This window comes from Arachis hypogaea, chromosome 19, assembly GCF_003086295.3.
Source record: "Arachis hypogaea cultivar Tifrunner chromosome 19, arahy.Tifrunner.gnm2.J5K5, whole genome shotgun sequence".
Taxonomy (NCBI): Eukaryota; Viridiplantae; Streptophyta; class Magnoliopsida; order Fabales; family Fabaceae; genus Arachis; species Arachis hypogaea.
In genome coordinates, this window is record NC_092054.1 from 98,797,759 (window position 1) to 98,814,803 (window position 17,045).

The 17,045-nt window shown below is 38.0% G+C and overlaps 1 non-coding gene across 1 annotated transcript; it reads right to left on the reverse strand.

The window, feature by feature from the left end:
* Positions 1-15,171: 15,171 nt before the first annotated feature.
* Positions 15,172-15,279, reverse strand: LOC112780826 (small nucleolar RNA R71). The gene has a single exon (XR_003191639.1). It is a non-coding gene; the product is annotated as a small nucleolar RNA R71 (small nucleolar RNA).
* Between the last annotated feature and the right edge of the window lie 1,766 nt (positions 15,280-17,045).

The window sequence follows — 17,045 nt, forward strand, 5'->3', positions numbered from 1 at the left end:
AGTAATACAAAGCATATTTTGGGCTAAGAATTGAAGCATCGTTGCAGGCATCCCATGTCCCTTATTTGGCGTGGCACAGCAAAGCAAACAGAGGCCAAATTTTTATTTGGGCTATTATTGAAGGAAAAATGTGGCTTTCAATATGGTTTGCATGCTCATCCTTAGTCCAACCTCCAATGCTCCAATTTCTTCATTCATTCCTCAAATTCTCCAAGTTTCCAAAGAGTGGATCAAGCCCAAGAAATTAATTTCAATTTAGTTTGAATTGAATTTGAATTTGCATTTGAAATAGATTATAAATAGGGCAAAGAGGAGTCACACACACACACACATACACTCTCTTTGGAGGAGAGTCTTCAGACTCTCTCTTCACTCTCTACCTCTCTTCCATTTTCTTTCATATCCATTTTGTGATTCTTTAGTTATGAGTTTCTAATTCTCTTCATTGGAAAAGAGAGCTCTATTGCAATTCAATGGATTAATATGTTTGATTCTTCATCGTCAATTCATCTTTCAATTGCTTCTTTAAAAAGAGTCTTTATTCTTTACCTCAAGGATTCAAATGTCTTGGGAAAGAATTTGAATCCAATTTGAATTCTATGAAAACTTGAAAAAGGGTCATGGAATTGAGCTTGAAGATCTTTCTCCTAATTCTTGTGAATTTGGGTTTGGGATTGATATGTGACATATAATCAACCCATAGCTTAATTCATGAAATTGTGTGGCTCTAAATCAGAGACTAATCTTCATCTCTTCTCATGAACAATTTGATCAAGAAATTCACAATTGATCACGTTAAGAGAGGTTGAATTACCAAGGAGTTGGAATTTAATCACTTATGATTTGCCATGAGATTAATGATTGCATGATTGAAGTTGAGATGAGAGCTATTGATCCTGAGAATGCAACATCTCTTGATCCCAATGTTCTTTCCATTCTTAATTTTTATCATTTACTTTTCCGTCATTTACATTCTTGCAAGTTAATTTCTAGTTATTTGCATTCCCGTCATTCTACTTTCTTGTCATTTTATTGCTTTCATTTATTTCAAGTCATTTAAATTCTAGTTTGTATTTGCTCATCATCCCAATATGAATTGTTTAACTAGAATAATCAATTAATCATTGTTTTCTTAATCCATTAATTCTCGTGGGAACGATAACCCACTCATCATGGTATTACTTGATACGATCCGGTGCACTTGCCGGTAGTTATGCGGAATGTAATTTATAAATTTCGTATCAAGTTTTTGACATCGTTGCTGGGAATTAATTGTTATTGACAAACTACCAGTTGATTAATTACCTAGATTAGATATTTTTTGTTTTTGTTTTATTCATTTAATTGCTTTTAATTCTTTATTTTCTTTCGTTAGTGAACTGTTTGTGGTATTGCCTCACTACGAATTTTCTCAATTGTGATAATAGGGATTCTAATTTCTCTTTATCTTGGTGATTGTATTTTTACAGAGTATTTTCAAGGAACAATGGAGTATACATCACCCTTGGGTCAAGCAAATTACATGGGATACTTTTCACCACCACAAAATGATTCATGATACTATCCTAATTGTAGTTGAGAATATCAAGAACAAGGAATGATGGAGTATGAGCGAGTAAACCATATGCGATATTTCCCAGGGCCACAAATGATTCACATTACTATGAAATGAGAAACTATCCGAATGGTGGCTGGAAAAATCATTATCAAAGAAATTTTAATGTCTTATATCACATTCATCAAGAGCCATCATCTCTTGATTGTGCCTTAGACAAACTACAACAAACACGGGATACATTTGTGAAAGATGGTCCAGCCTCACCTCCTAATTTTTCATATCAAAATCCTTCATCACTTGACCTTGCCTTGCCATAAAACTCCTTTCATAATTCACAAAATCCATTTCATTTCTTTCAAAACCCTTAAAATCGACTTCACACTCCATAATGCTCCTTTTACAGTCCACAAAACTCATTTCACTACCTACAAAACTCCTTTCATACCACCCAAAACAACTTCACCACAGTACATACATATCCACAAAACCATTCCAACCCTTCATCTCTTAAGCTAACCTTAGAATAAATTTCTCAAGCTACCATTTTATTTTCCCAAGAAGTAAAAAGTTTCATTCAAGAGTCCAGAGCATATAAAAAAGAACAAGAAGCCTCAAGAAGGAACTTGAAAGTGCAAATGAGACAAATGGCACAACATCTTACTAAGGAACCAACCATTGTTTTCCCTAGGACAAGGGAAGAATGCAAGGCCATAAGCTTGAAGAGTGAAGTAGTGCCAAGCAAGGAAAATGAAGATCAAACTAAGGCTACAAAGAAGGAGTTAGAAGTGCAAGAGCAAGACAAAGAGGCTCCTGCACCAAGTGAAATTCCAATAAAGAATGAGGTTTTTGAGACATACAAGCCTAGGATTCCATATCCACAAAGGCTACAAGAGGTGGCAAAGGAACAAGCAATGTTCCTCCCAAAAGAAGCAATGCAAAATCATGCAAAAGAAAGGGAGGAAGGTTACCAAGGAATTCTACACTCTAATGAATCAGAGAATTGTATGGCGGTTGATTTAATTGAACCATCAACCCAAGAAGTTCTTGATAAAGAGGACACTCCAACCATTACATAATACCCAAGTCCTAAGATCAAAGAGGTGAAGGCAATCAAGGAGAGCACTCAAAGAAGGATTGTGACCAATAAACAAAAGGCAACATCAATGAAAAAGAGAAGGTCAACAAAAAGCAATCCAATCCTACCCTAACAAGCAAGTTCAGTCAAGCTAATAACAAAAGAAAGCTTGTTAGGAGGAAATCAAATTTGAGGGTATCAATTTTCTCCTCTTTTCCCTTGAAGTCATTCCTTTTAACCAATTGAAAGAAGAGAAAAAAAATTCAAGAATCACATGTCAAGCTAATGATACTAAAAGAGCGCTTGTTGAAAGGCAACCCAATCATAGTATCCTTTGATTTCTTGTTAATTATTAGTTTTCATTAATTTCTATTTTAACTGCTAAAATGATGCATATAAAAAAAGAATGTTTTGTTTCATATTCAAAGCTTCTTGGCCTTAGCAGAAGACAAGTTTGGTGTTTTAGCTAACCATGCATTCAATGCAACAAAAGATAAGATTTGATTGTTGTAGGTATCATGATACTAGCATGACATTTGAAATTGCATTTTGCATAATTCTAACATTCTGCAGTTCATGCATACATCAATTGCTTTGATTCAATTGGTCTTGTTAATTTCAATTCAAGTTGCATGATTATTCAGGATGAAATAGCTAATTATTTTTTGCATGTACTTTAGATTGTATGTTGTATAACACATGGCATGCATCCATAATTCAATTTGAATCATATTTTGCATAGAACTAAGTTTGGTGTTGCAATCAATTTTACAATGATCCATAATGATTGAATCATTATAAATCATGCAAATTTGGTACCTACAGTATGCATGAAAATAACCAAAACGACCAATATGATTTTTTTACTTGAGGAAAAAGTGATTGTGGTGCTACGGCAGAAGTTTGCCAAATGAAATGATTTTGAGCTTGCCATGGCATGGCATGATGATGGCATCCCACACCTGGTCCTCACATGGCATACATTCTCATTTTAACATTTTTTTTGCTTGCCATGGCACACAAACCTTGGGGCGTTGAATGGCTGAACGGGGAATCTTGCGTATGCATGGCATGCGCGTACACATGACTTGGCTAGAAAAGGATTTTGTGTGTACGCATGACATGTGCGTATGCACGACGTCACTTTGGTGTCCCACAGTAGTGCTTTGGCATCCCATGCCTGGTACATTTTCATCTTAAAGAAAAGTGGATTTCGTGCATACGCATGACATATGCGTACGCACAAGGTTGATTACAGGCTAAAACGTGCGTACGCACGACTTTACTTTACTGTCCCACGAGAGTTTATTGGCGCTCCACGCCTAGTAACAAAAATTGAAGAATTACTCGCTCTCTTTTCCCATGGCACGGCATTGTTGTACCATTGGACACCAACACCAAAGGCCAACAATTATTTAGTTCAACTCAACTTCATTCTTAATTAATTTTGTATGGTTTTTGTATGGTTCATCTCTTGCATGGCGTGGCACCTTGTGAACTTGATTTGCACCCAACTCCTTACTTATAGATGTCACTAAATGCATGCATCACTTTAGTTGTTATATATTGTTGAGTTTATTAATTAGTTTTGTTTCTTTGTTTTGCGATGGGTATTTTACCTTATTTGCTAATAATTGTGTTAGTTTATTGAATAGCAGCTTCTTTTATTTGTTTAGTATAGATGTCTCCTGTTTGATTAGTATGCATGCTATTATTTTGTTTAATTTGAAGAAGTTGATTTGTTTGAATTTGTGTTTAAATCTTGTAGGTACTTGTATCACATCTAGGGACTCTCTGGAGCATTTCCTTCACTCAGGTTGTTTGATTTGAATAAGCTGCTGCATCACTTATTTGCTTTCGCTAGAGAATGATGATTATTCCAATTCGATCACCACCATTATTCTTTGTTGCTTGAGATCAAGCAACTATTCTAAGTTTGATGTGGAGGCTATGTAGAATATAGCCTAGAAGGACAAAAAGAGGGTAACTCTATTTTGAGCTTTAACTCTTTATATATGTTTTTATTTTTAATTAATAATCATGATTAATTTCTTTTTATGTCACCTTACTCTTGAAATTGCTTGCACCCAAAATCTTTAAGTGTTCAACAAAGAATTTTTTTTCTTTTGAAAGAAAAAAGTTGAAGAAGTTTTTAAAATTTGGGGCAAGCAAAGATTAAAATAAGTGGAGGGTTCTAATTGTGTGAGTGTGTAATGAGGCTTCATTCTTGTGAAAACTTGCATCGGAGCTCTATGACATGGAATAAAGTTTAGAGAAGTATTATGGAGGTTCTCAAAAATCTATATAACCAAGAAGTAATAACAAAAAAAAAAGAAAAAGAAAAAAAACAAAGAACAAGGCCCAAGGCTTTGAGCATCAATTAGATAAATTCTTCCCACCGGAGAAGACCGACTACATCCGGAAGGAGATTTCGGGTATAATGCAAAAGGACCAAGAGAGTTTGTATGAGTATTGGACTCGATTCAAGAGGCTATTGGAATCTTGTCCACACCATGGATTGAACACTCACTTGCTCATTAGTTACTTCACCGGAGGTCTTTGTCCGAAAGATAGAAGATTGCTCACCACTTCTAGTGGCAGTTCCCTTTCAAAAAACAAGACGGAGGGAGAAGCTTGGAAATTGATAAATGATATTGCCAAGGCTACACAACATGTAAGGGTGAGAAGTAATCCTCTCAAGGGTGTGGTAGAACCATCTCCTTCCGAAGCAAGCTTAACCAAGGCGCTTGGGGACATGACCACTATCCTCACGCAAATACAAAAAGATCAAAAGAAATACTACTCCATCAAAGCCATCCAAGCCCCACCTCAAGTTGCTCAACTTGAAGGCCCTCCTAGAATTTGTGGTTTGTGCTCTAGCACCACACATTACACCGATCAATGCCATCAAATTCAAGAGGAGCATGCCCTTGTCATGGCCAATGTGAATTATAACAATCGTCTGTCCTATCCTTCTCAAAGCCAAAACAACTACTCTCATGGTAGTAATTAAAATCAAGGGTGGAGGAATAATGCACAAGGGAGCAATAAAAACCAAAGATGAAATAACTCTTCTTCTCATTACAACAATAACCAATCTTCATCTCAATACCACCACAACAACAACAACAACCACCAAGCCAACCAAAATCACCACAACTAAAACCAAAATAACTACACCAAATACCAAGCACCACACCATAGACAACAATCCAACCAATCCTCTTCATCTTCCACTAATCAAGTTGATGAGCTTAGAGCCGCTGTGGATAAATGGGACGAGGGCTATAAGGCTCAATTCGTGGCCATGAGTGCTCAATTGGCCAATCTTACTGACATGATTTCGAAGATGTCCATGTCCTCCTCCAACAACACCAACCAACCTTCAAGTTCTTCTAGCCTTCCTTCCCAACCCCAACCAAACTCCAAGGGCGGTCTCAATGCCATCACTCTACGGTCGGGGACTACATTAGAGGAGATACCTCCTAGGGTCATGGAAGACATTCATGAGGAAGAAGTGGTTGTTAAAGCTCCACATAAAGAAGAGGAGGTAGACAAAAGGCATGAGGAAGAAGGAGTAAGCCTTAAGGAACCTAAGAGGAAAGCTATAGTGGATGAATCCATTCCTATCCCATTCCCTTCATTGGTGAAGAAAGCAAAGAAGACTCCAGAATTTGATTTGAACATGCTTCAAGTGTTCAAGAAAGTGGAGGTAACCATACCACTTCTTGATGCTATCCAACAAATTCTGAAGTATGTAAAATTTCTGAAAGACTTATGTACACACAAGGATAGGATAGGAGAGTTGGAGACATTATCCTTGGGTAGTTCAATTTCTTCCTTGATGGAACCTATTCCAAAGAAATGTGGTGACTCTGGACCTTGTTTGGTGTCTTGTTGTATTGGTGAGCATACTTTTTATGACTGTATGTGTGATCTAGGAGCTTGAGTAAGCATTATGCCACTTTCTATCTTTGTGCGGTTGAATTTAGCTCCATTAAAGAAGTCGGCTGCGAAGTTTGCCTTAGCCGATAAGAGTGTGATCACTGTGATGGGAATAGCAGAAGATGTACCTGTGGCAATCAAGGACTTGGTCTTTTCGGTTGACTTTTACATCCTTAAAATGCCTCCAACAGAAAATAGAAGCTCATCTTCCATTCTACTTTGTAGACCCTTCCTCAAGACCTCTAAATTCAAGTTAGATGCCTTCACCGGCACATATTCCTTTGAGGTTGGAGACAAGACTATCAAGTTCAATTTAGAAGAAGCCATGAAGCATCCTCCCGAAGAGCATTCCGTTCTCCGATGTGATGTAATCGATGAAGTGGTAGTAGAAGTGTGAGAAGAAGACCACAACAAGTTATGCTACCCTATTGTTGAAGAGACGGATGACCAAGAGGGTGAACAAGAGAAAGTTGTTGAGAATGAACTCCGTGAGCTTGGTGAAAAGGAACCTCAGCTTGAGTCAAAGAGTGAATTGAAGCCTCTTCCATCTCATTTGAAATATGCTTTCTTAGAGGACAACCAAAAGTTTCCGGTCATTATTGCTAGTGAGCTTTCTAGTGAAGAAGAAGGGAAGCTCCTAGATGTTCTAAGAAAATACAATAAGGCAATTGGTTGGAGCCTAACCGATATTGTGGGGATTGACCCTCGCAAGTGCATGCATCATATATTTCTCCAAGAGGGAGCTAGGCTGGTTAGACAACTGCAAAGGAGGCTCAACCCGACCATCCTTGATGTGGTAAAGAAGGAGGTCACTAGGCTACTTGATGCGGGTATCATATACCCAATTTCTGACAGTGAGTGGGTGAGTCCGGTCCAGGTTGTTTCCAAGAAATTGGGCATCACTGCAGTTAAAAATGATTATGGTGAAGTGGTCACCAAGAGAGTACAAAATGCGTGGCGAGTGTGCATCGATTATAGAAGGTTGAATGCCGCTACAAGAAAGGACCACTACCCTTTGCCCTTTATCGATTAGATGTTGGACTGTTTGGCGGGTAAATCCCATTATTGCTTTCTTGATGGATTCACTGGTTACGTCCAGATTCACATTGCTCCTGAAGATCAGGAAAAGACAATATTTACATGCCCTTTTGGCACCTTTGCCTATAAAATGATGCCATTTGGACTATGTAATGCACCTGCTACTTTTCAGCGGTGTATGACCAATGTCTTTTTCGATCTAATGAAGAATTGTCTAGAAGTCTTTATGGATGACTTCAGTGTTTATGGAACTTCATTTGATTGTTGCTTAGAGAACTTGGCCAAGGTCTTAGCTAGATGTGTTGACACTAACCTTGTCTTGAATTTTGAAAAATGTCACTTTATGGTAAGACAAGGCATAGTGTTAGGACATGTAGTATCTCATGAAGGCATTTTTGTAGACCCGGCCAAGGTCGATGTTATCACCAGTTTACCTCACCTCTCATCTGTGAGGGAGGTCCGCTCGTTTTCGGGACATGCAGGATTCTACAGGCACTTTATCAAAGATTTCAGCAAAATTGCTTTGACATTGTCACGCCTACTCCAAAAGGATGTGGACTTCGAGTGTGACAGTGCATGTGTGAGTGCATTTGAAGAGCTAAGGAGAGTTCTTACCATGGCACCGATTGTGCGAGGCCCCAACTGGACGTTGCCATTCGAGATAATGTGCGATGCATCAAACCATGTTGTAGGTGCCGCGCTTGAATAGCGTGATGGTAAACTCCCTTATGTCATTGCTTACTCTTCTAAAACACTGGATGCAGCACAATCCAACTATACCACTACAGAAAAGGAATTCCTAGCTATTTTTCATGCTTTAGATAAATTCAAATCTTATTTGCTAGTATCCAAAATAGTGGTATACACGGATCATGCAGCTTTAAAGTACTTATTGACAAAGAATGAGTCAAAACCTAGACTCATACGTTGGATCTTGCTTTTGCAAGAATTCGACATTGAGATTAGAGACCGGAGTGGGTCTCAAAACTTAGTTGCGGATCATTTAAGCCTCCTTGAGAATTTAAAATTTGACCCATTTCTGATCAATGACTCATTCCCATTGGATAGTTTGCATGCTGTGTCGGATAGCTTTCCTTGGTTTGCCCCAATGGCGAACTACTTGGTTGCGAAAATCTTCCCTCCCAACTTTTCTAAAAACCAAAGGGACAAGTTGAAGAGTGACTCCAAATACTACATTTGGGATGACCCTCACTTGTGGAAGAGGGGCGTGGACCAAGTATTCGAAGATGTGTGCCAGAATCTGAAATTCAACCTATTCTTGAAGCTTGCCATTCGTCCGAATGTGGTGGCCACTTTGGCCCACAAAGGACAGCTAAAAAGCTGTTGGATTGTGGATTCTGGTGGCCAACCTTATTCAAGGATGCTAACTGATTCTGTGTGTCTTGCTATCAGTGTCAGAAGTCGGGAAACACGTCCCAAAGGGATGAGATGCCTCAGCAACCTATGTTGTTCTGTGAGATATTTGATGTATGGGGCATTGACTTTATGAGACCATTTCTTAACTCAAGTGGGTATCTATATATTCTGTTAGCGGTTGACTACGTGTCAAAGTGAGTAGAAGCAATACCTACCCGCCTTGACGACACAAATACCGTCATTTCTTTTATTAGAAACTACATTGTATGCCGTTATGGGTTGCCACGAGCAATCGTGAGCAACCAAGGATCCCACTTTTGTAACAAAAAAGTAGAGGCACTGCTCAAGCGCTATGGGGTATTGCATAAGGTTGCCACTGCTTATCACCCACAGACCAACGGGCAAGCGAAACTGTCCAACCGGGAGATTAATGAAAAAGTGGTCAATCCACATGGAAGAGAACGAACGTCCCTACACAAGGAGAGTCAACTTTGATCAAAGGTTGGACCAAGTCCTTATGGACATATGTGTAGAAGGAGCTCAATGGAAGATTGACTCCAAAGGCAAGCCGGTTCAACTAAGAAGATTGGACCTCAAGCCTGTAGCTAGAGGATGGTTGGAGTTCATTCAATGCTCAATCATTCCCACTAGCAACCGGTCTGAAGTTACTATAGACCGGGCCATCATGATCCATAGCATCATGATTGGAGAAGAGGTGGAAGTTCATGAGATTATACCTCAAGAACTCTACAAGGTGGCTGACAAGTCCTCCACTATGGCAAGGTTAGCCTTTCCTCACCTCATTTGCCACCTATGCAATTCAGCTGGGATTGACATAGAGGGAGATATCATCATTAAAGAGGACAAGCCCATCACTAAGAAAAAGATGGAGCAAGCAAGAGAGCCCATTCATGGAGCTCAAGAGGCGTATGAAGCTCATCACCATGAGATCCCGGAGATGCCTCAAATGCACTTTCCTCCACAAAACTATTGGGAGCAAATCAACACCTCCCTAGGAGAATTGAGTTCCAATATAGGACAACTAAGGGTGGAACATCAAGAACACTCCATCATCCTTCATGAAATAAGAGAAGATCAAAAAGCAATGAGGGAGGAGCAACAAAAACAAGGAAGAGACATACAAGAGCTCAAGGACATCATTGGTTCCTCAAGAAGGAAATGCCACCATCACTAAGGTGGATTCATTCCTTGTTCTTATTTCTTCTGTTTTTCGTTTTCTATGTTATGTGCTTATCTATGTTTGTGTCTTCGTTACATGATCATTAGTAGTTAGTAACTATGTCTTAAAGTTATGAATGTCCTATGAATCCATCACCTCTCTTAAATGAAAAATGTTTTAATTCAAAAGAACAAGAAGTACATGAGTTTCGAATTTATCCTTGAACTTAGTTTAATTATATTGATGTGGTGACAATGCTTCTTGTTTTCTGAATGTATGCTTGAACAATGCATATGTCTTTTGAAGTTGTTGTTTAAGAATATTAAATATGTTGGCTCTTGAAAGAATGATGACTAGGAGACATGTTATTTGATAATCTGAAAAATCATAAAAATGATTCTTGAAGCAAGAAAAAGCAGCAAAGAACAAAGCTTGCAAAAAAAAAAGAGAAAAAAATAGGCGAAAAAAAATAGAAAGAAAAAGAAAAAGCAAGCAGAAAAAGCCAAAAGCTCTTAAAACCAAGAGGCAAGAGCAAAAAGCCAATAACCCTTAAAACCAAAAGGCAAGGGCAAATAAAAAGGATCCCAAGGCTTTGAGCATCAGTGGATAGGAGGGCCTAAAGGAATAAAATCCAGGTCTAAGCGGCTAAACCGAGCTGTCCCTAACCATGTGCTTGTGGCGTGTAGGTGTCAAGTGAAAACTTGAGACTGAGCGGTTAAAGTCAAGGTCCAAAGCAAAAAAAGAGTGTGCTTAAGAACCCTGGACACCTCTAATTGGGGACTTTAGCAAAGCTGAGTCACAATCTGAAAAGGTTCACCCAATTATGTGTCTGTGGCATTTATGTATCCGGTGGTAATACTGGAAAACAAAGTGCTTAAGGCCACGGCCAAGACTCATAAAATAGCTGTGTTCAAGAATCATCATACTGAACTAGGAGAGTCAATAACACTATCTAAACTCTGAGTTCCTATAGAAGCCAATCATTCTGAACTTCAATGGATAAAGTGAGATGCCAAAACTATTCAAGAGGCAAAAAGCTACAAGTCCCGCTCATCTGATTGGAGCTATGTTTCATTGATAGTTTGGAATTTATAGTATATTCTCTTCTTTTTATCCTATTCGATTTTCAGTTGCTTGGGGACAAGCAACAATTTAAGTTTGGTGTTGTGATGAGCGGATAATTTATACGCTTTTTGGCATTATTTTTAGTATGTTTTTAGTAGGATCTAGTTACTTTTAGGGACGTTTTCATTAGTTTTTATGTTAAATTCACATTTCTGGACTTTACTATGAGTTTGTGTGTTTTTCTGCGATTTCAGGTATTTTCTGATTGAAATTGAGGAACTTGAGTAAAAAAATCAGATTCAGAGGTTGAAGAAGGACTGCTGATGCTGTTGGATTCTGACCTCCCTGCACTCAAAGTGGATTTTCTGGAGCTACAAAACTCGAAATGGCGCGCTTCTAATTGCGTTAAAAAGTAGACATCCAGGGCTTTCCAGCAATATATAATAGTCCATACTTTGGCCAAGAATAGATGACACAAACTGGCGTTCAACGCCAGTTTTCTGCCCAATTCTGGCGTCCAGCGCCAGAAAAGGATCCAAAACCAGAGTTGAACGCCCAAACTGGCACAAATGCTGGCGTTCAACTCCAAGAAGGACCTCTACACGTGCAACACTCAAGCTCAGCCCAAGCACACACCAAGTGGGCCCCGAAAGTGGATTTATGCATCAATTACTTATTTCTGTAAACCCTAGTGACTAGTTTATTATAAATAGGACCTTTTACTATTGTATTAGACATCTTTGGACGCCTGGTTCTTAGATCAGAGGGGCTGGCCATTCGGCCATGCCTGGACCTTTCACTTGTGTATTTTTAACGGTAGAGTTTCTACACTCCATAGATAAAGGTGTGGAGCTCTGCTGTTCCTCAAAGATTAATGCAAAGTACTACTGTTTTCTATTCAATTCATCTTATTTCGCTTCTAAGATATTCATTCGCACTTCAACCTGAATGTGATGAACGTGACAATCATCATCATTCCCCATGAATGCGTGCCTGACAACCACTTCCGTTCTACTTTCGATTGAATGAGTGTCTCTTAGATCTCTTAACCAGAATCTTCGTGGTATAAGCTAGATTGATGGCAGCATTCAAGAGAATCCGAAAAGTCTAAACCTTGTCAGTGGTATTCCGAGTAGGATTCAATGATTGAATGACTGTGACGAGCTTCAAACTCGCGATTGTTGGGCGTAGTAACAGACGCAAAAGGATAGTAAATCCTATTCCAGTATGATCGAGAACCGACAGATGAATAGCCGTGCTGTGACAGGGTGCGTTGACCATGTTCACTGAGAGGATAGGATGTAACCATTGACAAGGGTGATGCCTCCAGACGATTAGCCGTGTCGTGACAGGGCATTTGGATCATTTTCCCGAGAGAAGACCGAAAGTAGCCATTGACAATGGTGATGCATTACATAAAGCCAGCCATGGAAAGGAGTAAGACTGATTGGATGAAGATAGCAGGAAAGCAGAGGTTCAGAGGAACGAAAGCATCTCTATTCGCTTATCTGAAATTCTCACCAATGATTTACATAAGTATTTCTATCACTATTTTATTAATTATTTTCGAAAACCCCATTACTATTTTATATCCGCCTGACTGAGATTTACAAGGTGACCATAGCTTGCTTCATACCAACAATCTCTGTGGGATTCGACCCTTACTCACGTAAGGTATTACTTGGACGACCCAGTGCACTTGCTGGTTAGTTGTGCGAAGTTGTGAACCATGGTATTTGAATCATCTTTTTGGCGCCATTACCAGGGAAAGAAAGAGCGATGAATTTTACATAATCAAAGTGTAGTCACAATTTCTGCGCACCAAGTTTTTGGCGCCGTTGCCAGGGATTGTTCGAGTTTGGACAACTGACGGTTCATCTTGTTGCTCAGATTAGGTAATTTTCTTTTTGTTTTATTTTCAAAAATTTTTCAAAAAAAAATCTTTCAAAAATTTCTTCCTTGTTTTCGAAAAAAAATTGTTTTCAAAAATATATTTTTCTTCAAAATTTTTAAGAATGAATTCTAGTGTTTCATATAACATGTTTTAGCTTGGCTGGCTATTAAGCCATGTCTAACTCCCAGGATTTTGATTGAGGACTATGAATTCATTGCTTCCTTTTTCCCAAATATTTTCGAAAAAAAATTTAAAAGAAAATACAAAAAAAATTTTATAAAATCATAAAAATCAAAAATATTTTGTGTTTCTTGTTTGAGTCTTGAGTCATGTTATAAGTTTGGTGTCAATTGCATATTCATCCTGCATTTTTCGAAAATTCATGCATTCATAAGTGTTCTTCATGATCTTCAAGTTGTTCTTCGTAAGTCTTCTTGTTTGATCTTTGCATTTGCATGTTTTGTGTCTTTTCTTGTTTTTCATATGCATTCCTGAATTCTTTATGTCTAAGCATTAAAGAATTCTAAGTTTGGTGTCTTGCATATTTTCTTTGCATTAAAAATTTTTCAAAAATGTGTTCTTGATGTTCATCATGATCTTCATAGTGTTCTTGGTGTTCATCTTGACATTCATAGCATTCTTGCATGCATTCATTGTTTTGATCCATAACTTTCATGCATTGCATCATTTTTCTTGTTTTTCTCTCTCATCATAAAAATTCAAAAATCAAAAAAATATCTTTCCCTTTTTCTCTCTTAAAATTTCGAAAATTAGATTTGACTTTTTCAAAAATTTTTAAAATCTAGTTGTTTTTATGAGTCAAATCAAATTTTCAATTTAAAAATCTTATCTTTTTCAAAATCTTTTTCAAAAATCAAATCTTTTCCATTTTTCTTAGTTATTTTCGAAAATTATAAAAATATTTTTCAAAAATATTTTTCTTATTTTTATATCAAATTTTCGAAAATAACAATAACAATTAATGTTTTGATTCAAAAATTTCAAGTTTGTTACTTACTTGTTAAGAAAGATTCAAACTTTAAGTTCTAAAATCATATCTTGTGATTTCTTGTGAATCAAGTCATTAATTGTGATTTTAAAAATCAAATCTTTTTCAAAAATATCTTTTTATCTTCTCTTTTTCAAAAATTTGATTTCAAAATATCTTTTCTAACTAACTAACTTTTTGTTTGTTTCTTATCTTTTTCAAAACTACCTAACTAACTCTCTCTCTCTAATTTTCGAAAATATCTTCCCTCTTTTTCAAAAATTCTTTTTAATTAACTAATTATTTTAATTTTTTTATTTTAATTTTCGAAAAAAAATCACTAACCTTTTTCAAAAACTATTTTCAAAAATCACTAACCATTTTTCAAAAACAATTTTCAAAAATTCCCTCTCTCTCTTTTCTTCTCCTTTTCTTCCACTCACCTAAAGGGAACCTCTATACTTGGGTAAAAAGGATCCCTATTATTATTATTTTTATGTGCCCTCTTCTTTGTCATATGAGCAGGAGTAAGGACAAGAATATTCTTGTTGAAGCAGATCCAGAACCTGAAAGGACTCTGAAGAGGAAACTAAGAGAAGCTAAATTACAACAAACCAGAGATAACCTTTCAGAAATTTTCGAACAAGAAGAGGAGATGGCAGCCGAAAATAATAATAATGCAAGGAGAATGCTTGGTGACTTCACTACACCTAATTCCAATTTACATGGAAGAAGCATCTCCATTCCTGCCATTGGAGCAAACAACTTTGAGCTGAAACCTCAATTAGTTTCTCTGATGCAGCAGAACTACAAGTTTCATGGACTTCCATCTGAAGATCCTTTTCAGTTCTTAACTGAATTCTTGCAGATCTGTGATACTGTTAAGACTAATGGAGTAGATCATGAAGTCTACAGGCTCATGCTTTTCCCATTTGCTGTAAGAGACAGAGCTAGGATATGGTTGGACTCTCAACCTAAAGATAGCCTGAACTCTTGGGATAAGCTGGTCACGGCTTTCTTAGCCAAGTTCTTTCCTCCTCAAAAGCTGAGCAAGCTTAGAGTGGATGTTCAAACCTTCAAACAAAAAGATGGTGAATCCCTCTATGAAGCTTGGGAAAGATACAAGCAGCTGACCAAAAAGTGTCCTTCTGACATGCTTTCAGAATGGACCATCCTGGATATATTCTATGATGGTTTATCTGAGCTATCAAAGATGTCATTGGATACCTCTGCAGGTGGATCTATTCACCTAAAGAAAACGCCTGCAGAAGCTCAAGAACTCATTGACATGGTTGCTAATAACCAGTTCATGTACACTTCTGAGAGGAATCCTGTGAGTAATGGGACGCCTATGAAGAAGGAAGTTCTTGAAGTTGATACTCTGAATGCCATATTGGCTCAGAACAAAATATTGACTCAGCAAGTCAATATGATTTCTCAGAGTCTGAATGGAGTGCAAGCTGCATCCAACAGTACTCAATAGGCTTCTTATGAAGAAGAAGCTTATGATCCTGAAAACCCTGCAATAGCAGAGGTAAATTATATGGGTGAACCTTATGGAAACACCTATAACCCATCATGGAGAAATCATCCAAATCTCTCATGGAAGGATCAAAGGCCTCAACAAGGCTTTAATAATGGTGGAAGAAACAGGTTTAATAATAATAAACTTTTTCTATCATCCACTCAACAACAGACAGAGAACTCTGAACAAAGTACCTCTAATTTAGCAAACTTAGTCTCTGATCTATCCAAGGCCACTGTAAGTTTCATGAATGAAACAAAGTCTTCCATTAGAAATATGGAAGCACAAGTGGGCCAGCTGAGTAAAAGGATCACTGAAATCCCTCCTAGTACTCTCCCAAGCAATACAGAAGAGAATCCAAAAGGAGAGTGCAAGGCCATTGACATAAGTACCATGGCCGAACCTGTAAGGGAAGGAGAGGACGTGAATCCCAAGGAGGAAGACCTCCTGGGACGTCCAGTGACCAATAAGGAGCTTCCCTCTGAGGAACCAAAGGAATCTGAGGCTCATCTAGAGACCATAGAGATTCCATTGAACCTCCTTATGCCATTCATGAGCTCTGATGAGTACTCCTCTTCTGAAAAGAATGAGGATGTTACTGAAGAGCAAACTGCCAAGTTTCTTGGTGCAATCATGAAGCTGAATGCCAAATTATTTGGTATAGAAACTTGGGAAGATGAACGTCCCTTGTTCACCAATGAACTATGTGATCTGGATCAACTGACATTGCCTTAGAAGAGACAAAATCCTGGAAAGTTCATAATACCTTCTACCATAGGCACCATGATCTTTAAGGCTCTGTGTGACCTTGGTTCAGGAATAAACCTCATGCCCCTCTCTGTAATAGAGAAACTGGGAATCTATGGGGTGCAAGCTGCTAAAATCTCATTAGAGATGGCAGACAATTCAAGAAAATAGGCTTATGGACAAGTAGAGGACGTGTTAGTAAAGGTTGAAAGCCTTTACATCCCTGCTGGTTTCATAGTCCTGGATACTGGAAAGGAAGAGGATGAATCCATCATCCTAGGAAGACCTTTCCTAGCCACAGCAAGAGCTGTGATTGATGTGGAAAGAGGAGAATTAATCCTTCAAGTGAATGAGGACAACATTGTGTTTACAACTCAAGGATCTCTCTCTGCATCCATGGAAAGGAAGCAGAAAAAGCTTCTCTCAAAGCAGAGTCAAACAAAGCCCCCACAGTCAAACTCTAAGTTTGGTGTTGGGAGGCCACAACCAAACTCTAAGTTTGGTGTTGAACTCCCATATCCAAACTCTAAGTTTGGTGTTGGAGAGTCTCAACAATGCTCTGAACATCCGTGAGGCTCCATGAGAGCCCACTGTCAAGCTATTGACATTAAAGAAGCGCTTGTTGGGAGGCAACCCAATTTTTATTTATCTAA